At 44.1% G+C, this 14,939-nt stretch overlaps 1 protein-coding gene and 1 pseudogene across 3 annotated transcripts in view; both read right to left on the reverse strand.

Moving 5' to 3' along the window:
- The window catches only part of LIP2 (lipoyltransferase 2), a 46,025-nt gene extending 32,877 nt beyond the window's left edge, over positions 1-13,148 (reverse strand). The window contains exons 1-2 of one of the 3 annotated variants that reach the window (XM_086518887.1): positions 12,781-13,148; positions 4,329-4,493 (exon numbers count right to left, since the gene is read on the reverse strand). The gene's annotated coding sequence lies outside the window, so the exon portion shown is untranslated. The remainder of the gene's footprint in view (positions 1-4,328; positions 4,494-12,780) is intronic. The other 2 variants (XM_086518888.1, XM_086518886.1) reach the window with 2 other exon arrangements.
- Positions 2,565-4,151, reverse strand: LOC147452132 (uncharacterized; annotated as a pseudogene).
- Positions 13,149-14,939: the final 1,791 nt, after the last annotated feature.

A 14,939-nucleotide genomic window follows, 5' to 3' on the forward strand; every position in this document is an offset into this window, starting at 1 on the left:
GCCTATGCTTGAGTATGCGTACAATAATATGGTGCATTCGTCTACTGGCAAAGCACCTCTCTCCGTCTCTTCTTCTCCAAAGCATGACACACAGGATTTGCATGATTATGAGAAGCATGATGAATTGGATGACAAAGATAAGCATGATGATTTGAATGATATTGCTAAGCATGATGAACAGGATGCCAATGACGAGCATGATGATTTGCATGATCAAGATGTGATTTCTCACAAGCATGATGAGTTGCATGAAGATGATGTGATTGTTCACAAGGATGATGTGTTAGTGGATGCTTTTTCTAGTAAAGCTAACCTCGTTGTAGATTCGATCAATCACGAAGAACCGATCTTGGCTTTCGAGTCGAGGTCCAAAGAACCCCCACAGGACGATTCGATCATTCAGGAAGAACCGATCTTGGCTCTCGAGCCTAGGTCCAATGAACCTCACAGGAAGTATTATGTGTTCGCATGATTGATACGCACGCATTGTTCGAGTGTTTCATTCGTGATCGTTTCCTGTATTTTAGTCAACATCTTTATGTGATCCCTTTTTCTAAGCATGACATATTGTACGTTGAGCACGTTTCACTCATGAATGAGCACGAATGTATGCGGATTGTTCATGAAAAGTATGTATGTAAGGAAGTCACATTCCATGTCTCTTCCTGGACATGACACACTACCCGAACGAGCACATGAAAGCATTAGCACCAAGCATGGGCATTTCCGTTGTGAATTGCCACAGTTGATTGATCTAGATCATAAGAGAAAGATTCGATCTCATTGTTTGTGTGTATGTGCTGAACGGTTTAGCATTCCGTCTCTTTGTTCATCTACATTGCATGCACAGTCTTTGAGGAAGACGAGATTTTTTCCACTCACTTTACATGGAATAGGTATGTTCATAGTTTTGTGTTGGAAGTGGTTTCAAGAATTTTCAGCCATGGAGATTCTTGAAGAAGAAAGAAGCATGACACTCGACGAAGTAGAAGCATTGAAGGAGCCACACAAGACTTTGTGTCGCTTTCAGTGCGGCCCAAAGAAGCAAGCGTTGCAGACCTTTATGAAGTTCAAGTACCGCACGACCCACACATCAAAGTGGACCGGCGACAAGTCCCTTCCAGGATTTTGGATGCTATTGGCGATCTCTCTCGACGCCATACAGTTCGGTACCAGTACCTCACTTTGAAAAGGAGGGGATGTCACGTGACACATCCAACCCTTTGTGTCCGTGGATAAGCTAAAGCATTATCAGGGTTCAGTCATTCCAGCCAGTCTAGATTTAGAAGTGATCTGGCACTTTTGTGAGTTTATTCGTAGACCATGCATGTCCAGTCACTTAGTATAGATGCATATCCTCTGGTTGCACACAGCATGATCATAAGCATTCCCATCAGAATCCATCAGATTCTATCAAGGGAACTTTCCGGCGCATTTAGCCTATTTTACCTATTTTTGGCATTTTTCACTTATTAATTTAAGTGACTTCCCGTCGGACCGTCGCCTTCATCCATCGGCACGGCTAGCTCCATTTCAATTATTTTACCCGCCACTTAAGTTCTTTGAAAATTCGACAATATCGGGTTCCATTATCCAGTGCCTTGGTTAACCTCAAGACCCTAGGAGCAACAAGGCTTTAAAGCACTTAAACAAGAAACGCATGGGAGATGATAATCGCTTTGACTCCAAGCTAGATACTGCAAAGATTTTGAGAAGCAAAACAATGCTCTAAAGTAAAACACCAACAACAATAGGCTTTTGATGACGCTCACGATTATTAACATAGAGCTAATAATCGTAAAGCTTACATCTTGTTGCTGGACAAAATAAGCGCGATTTTATTTTTTACCCTTTCTATTGTGTTGCACGAGCAACATTAGGATTTGCTAAGCACCCCTTATTTGCAATGGACAACCTCATTTTACGATCGCCATTGTGCAATGAGAAAGCCCAATAAAAAGATACATCATCTTCACATCATGTTGTCTTTGCATCTCCACTCCTCCTATTCTTCATGCCCTTCCAACCCTCAAAGCATTCATCCCATAAGACGTTTTTTGGATTCGCTACCTTGGGAGTATTCATGCCAACAAACATCGCCAAATTAAGCGTATCAAGCGACAATTGATTACAAAACTTGCTCTTGATCTTGTTCATCTTTGAAAATCCCCGTTCGCATGCTACACTTGAAAGAGGAAGCACTAACAAAGCTCTCCAAAGCTTCATAGTCCAAGGAAAAGAATTCTCCCATTCTACATGATTACATGTATCCAACCAAGCTGTATACATATCCTTGCCTTTAAAGCAGTTCCTCAGTCTGGTAATAAAAGATAGGCGTTCTCCTTTGCACTCTCAGCTATTGAGCAATGAACTTTGATCTTCCCCAAAGTGTGTGCATAAAACTTCCAGCCATTGTTGTGATATTACATTTATCTTTGCCAAGTCATTGTCATAATCTTTGGGTGAGAAGTACTTTTGAAAAATGTCAAAGTCAGATTTGAAGCGATCCCACAAAGATTGAATTATGCTTCTCACATAGCTTTGACACAAATACATCATGTAAATTATTGCACTATCACATGTTTCCTGCAGATTTGCTACATCTCCTTCATACATCGGACCTAAGTGCAAGTAATGAGAGTGTACTACATCCTTCTCATCCTTGTACATCATTACCCCCATTTGTGAATGTATTGTTTTTATGAAGCTTTCAATGTGTCTTGTTCCACTTGCAAAGTTAGGACCCAAGAACAACAAACGAAAGGTCTCCATAACGGATGTAATATGGTCTCCAATGTACATATGTCAACATGAGCCTCTTGAAACTTGCAATTCAAGATATTCAACTCTCCAAGTACATCGGCAAAAAAGTGAAGAAGAAATTGCACCTTGTAATTAGTGAGGTGATGCATATAAAGAGGCATCTGCACTCCTCATTACATTCAAGTACGCAGGCATCAGTCGCATAACCTTAATCAAGACTTCACCCTTTGAGAGCCATCTTACATCATGCATCTTTTGGGGTCTCAATTTTCCCCTTCTACCAATTCCAAAAGCTTTCACCACATCCGCGAGAAAAGCATGTCTCTTTGCAGACCTCGAAGTCCATTCATAAGCTTTCTTGCAATTTTGTCAGTGTACTTGAACTCTTTATGCTTACTAAAAGCATCATTGGATGCAAGAGCTTCTCTATGAGCTATGCAATGAAAGCTTACAAGATGGGGAACCACTCGTTTAAGCCTTGTCACTACCCCTATATGTGAACCTGTCATGACAGTTGCACCATCTATTGCAATGCCAACCATCTTGGCTATAGCTACATTTTGGCTCTTAAAAAACTCAATCAAAACATCATAAAGAGCTTCTGCAGTAGCATCCCGAGGCTCTAGAAGCTTCACAAACTTTGTACATACGGCCCCATTGCTAGCATCTTCAATGTATGTGACATAGAGAATCATATATTGCTTGACACTAATGTCCGTACTCTCATCCACTTGAATGGAGAAATATGGACTACTCTTTACATCCTGCATCAGTCTCTCAAAGTATACATGCTGAATCGCCTTGCCAAACTGTTTGCCTGCATCTTTCCGAGTGTAAGATGAATACTCATTGGCAAGTGGCATATTTGGAGTTCTCATAAATCTTTGAAAACTGCATAAATTAGGATACTCCTCAAGAGGCAAGAACCTTTTCATTACATACCAGCTTGTTTGCATGCATGGCAAAATGTGTTCCTTTTCGCTATCTGTCATAACAGCAACATGCTTTTCAATGGGTAAAGTGCTTCTTCGCTCATGCTCTAACCACAAAAGCTTTGCATTATGATGCTCTTTAGAGTCTTCATGCACTTGAAGAGCAGGTTTTTGCAATGAGTGAGCCCCTTCCGGCTTTGCATAAACATTTTTCCTATGAGTGAACGTACACCACTTACACTTGGCTCGTTCATTACCATCTTTGTCGATGATACAATAAGCCCATGGATGAGCTATTTTCCAGCTCTCTAGAAACACTCGATGGTGTTTCTTATTTTCTGCTTCCTCCTTTTGAAGTGCCTCCTCTCCGGTCTCCTTAGGCAAAGCGTGCAAACCAATAGACTCATAAAGGGTCCTATGCTTTTTGCTTTTCTTAGGACGCCCTAGAGCAGCCATAACTTGACTCTAGCTGCTAAGGATAACAAAATAAAACATACTAAGTATAGCTCAGTTTGCAATTCAAAGACAAAATCAAGGAGACAAAACAGTTTGAAAGCAAAACAAATACTGTAACAATACCATTCCAAAGACTCTTTGAGACACAATACCGAAGAAAAAAGATAAATATTGCACCTGCGGGGTTGACCTCACGATGACAAAGACCACACTTCTTTTCAATCTCTTGTCCCAATCTCTTCATCAAACGGTGCACCACGCTCAGGAGTCGATGTTGTTGGCTTCTTGCTTCACGGACCACAATGCACGTGACCGAGTTATAACTTTTCAAGTTTCTGTAGACTGTTCAAAGGAAATAGTTTTGATCAGACTCTCTCTGTGATAAAGGACCAAGGTGAACAATGAACATTTCATAGCTTTCAAAATTGAAAATAAACGATGGCCCATGGGCACTTGCCAAGTTGCAACTTGCCACTGTACTCGAGTCTTGAAGTCTAAAGTTTGAACGTAGAATCTAGATTGAAATTTGAAGAACTCCAGGGACCAGCGATGAGCCTGCGCTGCTACCGATTGAGTTTGCAGAGCACGGGCCATTGCACACACTGGTTCAAAGTGGGATAGGGTGCAACTTGCAAGTGAGTTCTGCAGACCACGGTTCTGCTGCCCAAGCTTCTAGTTCGATGATTGCAGCATGAAGGTGGGCACTGGGGCAGCAGAGCAGGTAGCAAGTGGGGCGCCATTGCGTTGGCAAGGAGCAGGTCGAGTCTCGACTAAACGCACAACTGCTGAGTGTTTGAATGAGGCCGCACTGCGCAGTGCGCAGGCGTTTCGTTCGAACTTCGAACCAGGCGCAAGCTAATTTGCTAAAGCCTATAGATAATATTATCCTTCAAATTAAAAATTGGGTGTAAGGCTGAAAGCAAGACCCAGGTTTCAAATTGATGTCCGGACTCCGTAGCCAAGCCACAAGGCACCTTGGTCCTTGCCCCTAAATCGATTTTCCCTCTAAATTCCCTCTCGTCCCCATTTTGGCCCAGGCCCCATTGAGCTTTAGCCTTTGACTCTTTGAAGCAGTGAGCTTGCTGCTGCTTTAGCCTTAAAATTTGAAGTCTGTAGTGTCTTTTATAACTATTTAACATATATATAAATATATTTATCAAAATTTGTTTTGGACAAGCAATTTTTGTGGATGCCATTCCGTAGACAATATACTCAAAATCCTCTTAATCCACGTGGACGGGCGATTTTCCATTCCACCGTTTGCCGTTCCTATGACAATTTGAAAACCTTTGGCATGGTGGACGGCCGTCAAATCCTAACGTTGCCGGCGGCGGCGGCGGCGGCCGCGGCCATTGCAGCAGCAGCAGCAGCGTGAGTTGAGGTGAAGGCCAAGATCAGAGCCAAGTTGATCTTATGCGTGCCTTCACAGGCAAGACTTAACGCTGCCAAAGCGGCATGAGGTCAGGAGAGCGCCCAAAATCTGTCTCAAGTGTTGACGGCGTGTTCAGAAGTGGTATCAAAGCTCCCTTGCGCTCTGCCTTGAAAAGTTGAAAGCGCCGTCGTGAAAAGCTTATTAAACTGCCTCTACAGACCTGCGAATTGGCCTTGTGCGATGATGTGCAAACCTGCGAACTGCGTTCTTCAGGTGTGTTTTTGGCCACCCTTTGTGAGAGAGAGAGAGAGAGAGAGAGAGAGAGAGAGAGAGAGAGAGAGAGAGAATGAGAGAATGAAACGTTAAATGTTATATTAAACGCCTTCAAAAGGCCAAAGTGACCTATGAGACCAAACTGATCCAATCCTTGTGGATCTAATTTATTGTCTGGGTACAAAAATGAACTAAAGTGAAAGAATAAACTAAAAGACTAAAATTGTCAAACTTAAATCATCATCATCATCATCATCATCCATGCTTGAGGATGCTTGGCATCGGGCGTTGTCCGAGAAAGTATTGCATCGATCGTTGAAGAGCTTCGTCAATGTCCGCCTCTGTAAATAGTCGTACTGGGCGTCTCCCATGTCATGCTAGAATAGTCTTAATTCTTCGATGAAGCCTCTGTCGATGTCGTGGTCGCCCCCGTAGATGTGGGCGTCTAGCTCTCTCGAGCTCAGTGGCTCTATCCACTAATAATACCTCTGGTAGATGTGGGCTCTGAAGTCTGCTGTGAAGCATGCTCATTCAGCTGCTGAGTCCCTGCTCTAAAGAAGTCAGTGATCTCCCTCTGTGAATGTCTTTCATTGCGTGGTCTCCTCAAGAGACTTTGCCTATGTATGTGCAACTCTAGCAAAAACAACCTGAGGCATCTATGATCCTGATATCTCATGACTCTAGCCAGCGGTCCAAAGTCCTCTCTGAATAGATAGTGAAAGAGGCCTCATATCTGTGTGTGTGTGTGTGTGTGTGTGTGTGTGTGAGAGAGAGAGAGAGAGAGAGAGAGAGAGAGAGACCTCGTATTTGTTGCAAGAAGGATGGATGCACAGTAAAGTAGGGAGAGGGGACTAGAAGGAGAGGGGTTGGAAAGGGAAACCCTTCTTTCATTTGAAGGCCCCTGACGATCTTTCACAAGATGAGCAGGTGCCCAAGAGCAGCACCATGTTGAGCAAGAAGGTGTTGCAAGTCCACATCTACTAAGGTTCTTTGTATTCATAGGCACTCCTCTCCCTCTCTAATGATGCGACAATGTCGAGCCCCAATTCGCCAAAAGCTCCAACCAAAAAAAAGGACAAGACTGTCTCGATCGAAAAAGTTCCCTTTGAGGAAACAAAGGAGAAAATGGCCTTAGCTCAAGGGTTCAAATTCAAGGTAAAAACCCTCAAAGACGGGGTCCCTCAGGGTCCCATTTGTACGAACGTTAATAAGGCGTCAAGTGCATCTGCAGCTTGTAGGCCAGGCATCTCATTTGCTAGCATACTCAAGGGGCCTAACTCTAAGGATTATGGAAAAGGCTCATCAAAAGGGATGTTGAGTGAAGGAGATATCGAAAAACTACAGAATACAAGAGCTAGACTTCAGCAAGAGCTCATGGAAGTCAATAAATTGAGTCTGGCCCTAACAACAACAAAAGAACTTACTCCCAAACAGATTACAGTGGGCTGGTTGAAGACAGGTTGGCAGATCGGGCCTATTCTGCTTTAAGAAAGTCTTTGCCACAGTAGGTGGAGGTTGCCTAGGCTATTACTGTAGCGATTCCACCAACACTTATCAAAAAACAATTAGCCAGGCAAGCTCCGCTAACGCTGGTATTTGGGTTCAGTGGAAGAATCCCAAACCGGTTTAAGATGATCCAATGGCTTCAGGGCCCTCAAATTCTTGGTCATGGAGGAGCAGTTGAAAGTACTTTTTACCTAGCTACAGGGTTTTGTTCAGTGAGATTCAAAGAGGCCTCCGATGTGGAAAAGATCCTCGACAAAGGGCCCCTAGTATTTAATAGGACTACGGTCTGTGTGGTGCCTTGGGAGCCAATGTTCGACTCAGTTGAATCTCTACAAGGGTTTCATCCGGTCTGGGTTGAGTTTGTGGGACTGTCTAGCTGGCTGTCGGATAATCCTAAGATGCTCGCTAGTCAACTGGGCACTCCCTTATTTATACCTAGCAAGAGAGGGTTTGGCAGAACCTCAAACCGGGTTTGTATAGGCTGGGATGTGTCTAAAATGCCACCTAAGAGCATGGTAATCATTGTCGGAGCTGGGCTTGTTACTATTCCGCTCACCTTTGGAACATACTTTGGAGCATGTTTTGAATGCAACAACTTTGGACACTTCGCCAAGGATTGCCCCTTAAAGTCTAATGGTACTGCAGCTCCAACAGCATAGGCCAACAATGAAATGGAAACCCAGATGGAAGGGCTAGAGAAGCAAGGAGGTAGTAACGAAGGGGCAAATGCAGGGAAGGATAAAGAAGGTATGACAGATATAAAAATGCAGGAAAAGATTGTGGAGGAATCAATTACCATACAACAAATTACCGAAGGTGCATGTAATAATAATAAGATCATTACTCCCGCTGCTACCCCGAAATTTATGACAATGACAACGGTGATGGATGTTCAAGTCCCTGGTCTGAAAAGAGCCAAAAGGGTGAAGGTAGTAGCAAGAGACTCCAAAGTATTTCAAGTCATGAGAACACTTGAGGTGAAAGGTTCTAGTCCGTCCTCCACCCCATTGAAAGGAGGGGGGTTCACTGTCCCACTGCAAAATCCACTTGCAGCACTGCAAGAAAAGAAATCCCCGGACTTCGAACCCCCGGATTCTTTTGAGACCAAAGGAAGGGGGGGGGGGGGGGGGGGATGATTTGGATGCTGAAGAATTCGTTCCTCTTTCCCAATAAACCCCCCATTAATGATGGAGTCTCTCACTATCCAATCTTGGAACGTAAAGGGGTTGAAAACCCGTAAGAAGAGTACCCTATTCTGGGAGGAGATTAAAAAAGAGAAGGCAGTCAAATGTTGGGCCATCTAGGAACACCACTTAGATGCCCATAGCAAGAGAAAGCAGGCGCTAGGAAAGAAACTAGTATTCTATGGAGAAGGAAGTAACGGTTTCAGTGGCATCCTCAGCATTGTGGACAGAGAATTGGAGCCGAAGTTGGTTCTAAACCACCCATCCGGCAGAATCCTAGGGATTAGAGTCAGATGGGAAGGGCATCCCTTCACCATTGTGAACGTGTACGGCCCTTGCAATGCAAAAGATAGAGCTAACCTATGGATGCATCTTAGAGATACTCCTATTGAAGGTGAGTGGTTGTTGGTTGGTGAGTTTGTGCGAAAAATGGGCGATGATTGACCTATGGGAAATCGGCCCATGGAATAGCACGCCTAGGTTCACCTACACAAGCCTCCAGTATGCCCGCACTGCCTCCAGGCTGGACAAGTGCTATTGCTCACACCAAGCTGACTGGATACCGTCGTTGATGGAGATGAAGAGGTAGTCCCAAACAAAAAGCCTTTCGGATCACATATCTCTGCACATACATTTTAAGAAGAATACAGGGGAGGAGCAGACCCCAAGAGGTGGGAAAAAACTGTTAGTAACAGGGGCACACCTATTCAAAGACCCTCTTTTCAGGAATCTAACCAAGAAAGCACTAGGTAAGCTCAAAAAAGATATCGACCTCAACAAACACAAAGCGTGGGACCTCTTTGCTCGGAGCATCCAGAAAGCAATCAAAACCTCGGGCCCTCGAATCAAGAAAGTTAGGGAGGCACACCTTCGACATCTTACAGTGGAGGTACAGTTGCTTACCTCCCAAAAAGTCAATGGGCTTGCTACTGAGGATGATCACAAACAATGGCTCGAAGCCAAATCTAACCTTGCTACTGAGCAGTTAGAAGATATCAAAAAGGCAAGGCTTCTCTCCAGGGAGATTTCCCTTCAACCTGAAGCCTCTAATCAAGCTCATTTTTTTAGGGCTTTAAAAATCAAGAAGAGCCGAGGCCACGTCCACTCGCTCGATGATGAGAAAGGGACAAAAATTCATAACCAGGATGAAATGGCTGGTTTGATGCTGAGCTATCTTAGTCAAATCATTGGACGGCCAGAGATCCAGTCCCAAGAAGTGGAAGAAGCCAGAGGGTCCTTACCTCAAAGTGTCAAGAAGAAGATTCCCCACTCAGAAGCTAATTTCTTGAAAAGGGCATTTTTCGAAGACGAATATTCACTAGCATTGCAAGCCCTTGGCAAGGAAAAGTCCCCTGGTTGGGATGGGATGCCAGTGGAATTCTATAGAGAATTCTGGGACAATCTCAAGGTTCCAATCACAAGGTTGGCCAATAAAGCCATTGTCGAGATAAGTGTAAAGAGAGGGCTTATCAAACCCATCCCCAAATAGAGTTGTTGTTCTCAACTGAAACACTGGCGCCCTATAACGATGATGTCGGTGGCCTATAAAATTATTGCTAAAGCTGTAGCCCTCAGACTAGCCCCCTTACTAGCCAAGATCATCTCTCCCCATCAACATGGCTTCATCAAAGGAAGGTCCATTTATGATAACATCTTGGCAGCAATGGTGGGCATCGAGTACGCAACTGTCACAAAGCAGGAGTGTGTATTGCTACAATTGGACCTTGATAAGGCTTATGACAGAATAACATGGACATATATAGAAGCCGTCATGGAAGCTCTGGGCTTTGGGCCGCGCCTATGTCGTCTGGTAAGTGTACTGGGAGCTCGAAGCCAGTCAGAGCTCCTATTCAATGATAGAATTTTGGGCTCTTTTGAGGTCAAAAGGTCTATTAAGCAGGGATGCCCTTTCCCCCCCTGCTTTTCGCCATAGGATCACATCCTTTAATCACGACACTCGAAGCTAGTGCAGAACGAGGGGAGTTGCAAGGCCTGGCTTTGCCAAGAAATAGCCAACTCCTAGTAAAACTTTTTGCAGACAATTCTCTCCTCTTCTTGAAGGCGTGCCCCCAAGTCATCAGGAAAGCTCTGGAGATTGTACAAATATTCTCAGTAGCTTCGGGGTCCCTGTGTAATATAGAGAAGTCAAGGCTGATCTCCCTATCGGAAAATGACTCATTTGACCCTTCTGACTGGGCGGGGGAGATTGTAACAAAAGGGAATATCTTTAGACATATGGGAGCCCCCTTGGGGGTGGACGTAACTCACAAGCAAAGATTTGAGTGGGTGCTTGAAAAAATCAAAACAAAAATGAGTAGGTGGGAGTATACTCTTCTCCCATTCCCAAGTCGGATAAAAGTGATAAATGCCTTTATGATTTCTTATATTGCCTCCACTAGCCCGCTTCTCAAGATGGCTAAGTGTCACTGGAAGGAGTTCTTAAAACCAGTGAAAAGGTTTTTATGGAAGAACAACACAAAATCCTCCAGGCCATGGCAATGGGCCCGTTGGGAATCACTTGCTCGGTCGGGGAATCAAGGAGGCCTCAGAATTCTGAATGTTGTGGCCCATGCAGAAGCTTGTTGCACCAAATTTGTTGTTTCCTTGGCTAAACAGGATCAAGTTTGGGCTGTCATGATCAAAGATATGATAGAAGCAGCTAAACTTGGCTCGAAAGGTGGAAAGTGGAGAGGAGTGGAGGTTCATGACAAGTTGTTAGCCCCGACGTGGACTACCCTAAGATAGGCGGGCAGCTCAGGAGAATTGGTAAGAAAATGCAATAGAGCAGCAGGAGTCTTAAAGTGGGGGGAAAAAACCAGATACTTCAAGAACTCCATTTTGCATTGGTCCCCTTGGCTTTCCAAATTTGTAGCTCCGCCACAAATTCCCTATTGGATAGAGACAGCCAGGAAGCTGAATAATAGGGGTCTGAATCGACTGGGACACTTCTGGGACAGTGACAACAAGAGTTGGAAAACCATTGACCTTCTGGTTACCCAGTACCAACTGAATAGCTTGGAGGTCTTGTTGGTCCACAAAGTGAGGAAAGAGCTTGACAATATAGTGATGCCTATCTGTGATTCAGAGTTTGACTAGAATGCCTGAAAATGGCCCGAAAGCAGTCTCTTATGGAAACCCCATCCTAAAGACATTTACCATACAATGATGCATAAGAAAAATTGGTCTAGCCCGCTTAACAAGTTATGGAAAAAACAATGGCCGCAGGAAAGGTGGGAGCAAGTAATGGAGAACATCTAGAAGCCAAAGGTTCCGCAGCACATGAAGGTATTTTTATGGAAGGTAATTTGGGGTGCTCTACCGACGGGGGTGAAGATTCAGGAAAGAGGGATTGGGTCAGATGAATGCTTGGGGTGCAGGTTGGCTAGTGAAGATCTGGCCCACCTCTTCATGGATTGCCCAACTATCAAAGGCCTCGTAGGGAAAATATGCAAGTGGGTCCAAAGAATATGGAAAATTGGTCTTTACAAGACTAATCTATTCCTTGGAGGGAAGAATTCGGGTGGTCCTGCCATCCTCATCAGCGCTCAAATCGTTAGGTACTTCTTCTTATATAATGTATGGCAAACAAGGAACCACCGTGTGTTTGAAGGAGGTCTTGAGGTAGCAAGCTTCGCAGAAATTATACAAGAAAGCACAGTGCTAATATGGACGCTCGGGCGCAAGCAACACTCGGAGGATTGGTTGAGGACTACTTGTGCCTTGTTGCAGCAGAGGGCATGCCTAAGACGGGAGAAAATCTTGGCTATCGGTAAGTAAAAGATCTCAGAAGAACATGATAATGGACCCTATGTATCAAGGATAAGGGGGCGAGTTGGTTGGGATGGCTGCCCAGATAGCCGATGTAATTATGGTTCCTGGATGATGTCATGGCTCAACACGAGCATGACAAGACCTTGTAATTATTTAGGTTGAGTAATATAATTCACTCACAATTGTGAGTTTTGCTATTAAAAAAAAACTTGCTTTAATTTTTTATTGAACCATGTGCCACGTGGTGGCTTTTGCGACAAGATAGAGGCAAAAGAGCCATTGGCTTACCAGGTAAAAATTGAAGCCTAGGCTAAATTTCGCAGCCAACCACTCTTCTTACTCTTCTTCAAGTGTGTTTATGTGCTCACATTTGTGGGTGACCAGAGTGAAACCCCTCAATTGCTGCTCAAGCCTACTTTTGTACCCCCCCCCCCCCCCCCCCCCCCCCCCCCCCCCTCCCCCTCTCTCTCTCTCCACACACACACACGCACACAAAAAAAAAAACAAGAATTGAGGTCAGGACCTGTTGGATAGCTCGTTAAGGCGAGCTGGTCGATCTGAATTCTACTGCTGACTGTCCTTCGACAACTAATTTCTTTTCATATAGCCTAATGGTGCTGACACTTACTTTTCTCGCCACATACTTTTATGGCTGGCCAACTGAGCACTTGTCATGTGCTCATTGCAAGAGACATCTAGTCGGCTCTAGAGCAGCGGATTGAGCACAAAGACCAACTAGGTTTTGTACAATAGCACTTTCATTCGGGGACTACGCACACAACTGGAAACAAGAAAGATGATGAGTGCGGCCATGAGATGCCAACCGGTTGGAATGATAGACCCTTGAACTATTCCAACCTCATGCCACAATAGCGGAAAACTCCACATAACCACATGTCCCTATAGAGATGCAATCGGTCAATATCATAAGCAGTGACCAAAGCCTTCTAGATGGGTAGTTGAGGGATGCAGATTGATCACACTCTCATACCAACAACGAGGTTGAACACTTTTGTGAAGATGTTTATGCCAATTGTAAGAGTAGAGCTCGAACATTGAAGATTGAGAAACCAAGAGGACTATCTAACTTGATGGCAAGAGCGCTTGCTTACTTTGGCCTCCAACCAACAATAAAGTGAGTTACATCAATCCCTACCTTGTAAATGTTGGCTAGCCGGTTCTCCCGCCTCTATGTGCTCATTACAAGAGAGTGAGAGCTTAGAGAAGCCACATACCTGATACCACTCATGGATCCATTATCTAATAATTGTTTTAAAAAAAGAGCAGATGACTTGTAAATCATGCCCCAAATTTACAATGTTGCCCTTCGAATTTACTAGATTTACAACATTATGCATTTAAATGCCATAGGCGTAGTGGCTAGAGGACATGGGCTGTAAGGAAGGGGTTACAGTGGCTAGAGCACATGGGTTGCAAGGGAGGGGTTGTGGGTTCAAGTGAGAGAACTTGAGTTTACCAACTTGCATGAACTTTCCTTTTTGCCCCAATTCATCAAATCTCTTGAATTTGCAAAAATACATCACAAGGACCCATGTAAGATAGTTTGGAGGGCTGACGGTAGAGAAAAGAAGCAAATGGATGAGCAAAACTTCTCGACCCACCAAACATTTAGTGAGGCCCCTTGTCACTTTCTCACAGGGGGTCCCTTATGGGGGATTTAGAGCCCAAATGAAGCGATGCTACACAGGCTTGATTTCCACCATTGTATCGCAAGTAAACTAGGGATCAAGAAATTGCAGTGAACTAAGGAGAAAAATAAATTGTAAACTAGGGTAGTGTACAATTGCCATGCCCACAAGGACATGTGACGCATGATAGCATAGTGGTAAGGCTTCATGTGAGGACCATGAGGTCCTAGAGATGTTCGCGTGCATTGCAAGGGCAGGAACTAGGAGAGATCACTCCCTTTACACCAAGAACACACCCTAGGTTTTGTGAACACCTTTGAGTCTCAAAAATAGACATGGTGAATGGACAACCCATCAAGAAGGATTCCAAGATATCAAAGGAGTTGGTGGTTAAGATTTGGTTCAAGCGAAGTGTTGCAGTAGCTTTGTCTTTGTCATTCAACAAAGTGAGCAAAAAACCTTCATGATGGGAGCTAGCAAGGCAAAAAAACCAAAGTCCCATACCTTTTGGTTTGTGTCTTGAAGCATAACCTCCAACAGGCGATCTAGTATGAAAGGGTCGGTGGGGTAATTTTGTTCATATTATTAATAGAGAATTCTTGCCTTATGACTTCGACCTTGCCCGCATCAAGCTCTACAAGGATTAGGTTGCTCGTGGTATTCATAGAAGGGGGAAAATGGGAATTCGATAGTGCCCTATAGCAAGCTCCGCCTTCATTGCCTCATGAGTGTGTTGTTCCTTAGCTTTCTCCCATGCTTCTCGATGAAATTCCGCATGACAGAGGGGGAGTTTTCTTGCCATTCTTTCTTCTCTTGGGTATCTTCCTCAAGAATAACGTTAATGTTAGCTATCAAATCATGAAATCTATAAATAGTAGTAGGTGGATTTTCTTTTTCTACGGCATACAATCTAAGCCAATCTGGGATACTAACATGGCTAGCCACATTAGCTCACGATGTTCATCATGTTCGATGTTCTGTGGATCATGCTGGATAATGATGTTGTCAAAGGTTGGTTCCTTAATGAAGAGAA

Source organism: Adiantum capillus-veneris, chromosome 8 (assembly GCF_014529385.1).
Source record: "Adiantum capillus-veneris isolate H3 chromosome 8, ASM1452938v2, whole genome shotgun sequence".
Lineage (NCBI taxonomy): Eukaryota > Viridiplantae > Streptophyta > Polypodiopsida > Polypodiales > Pteridaceae > Adiantum > Adiantum capillus-veneris.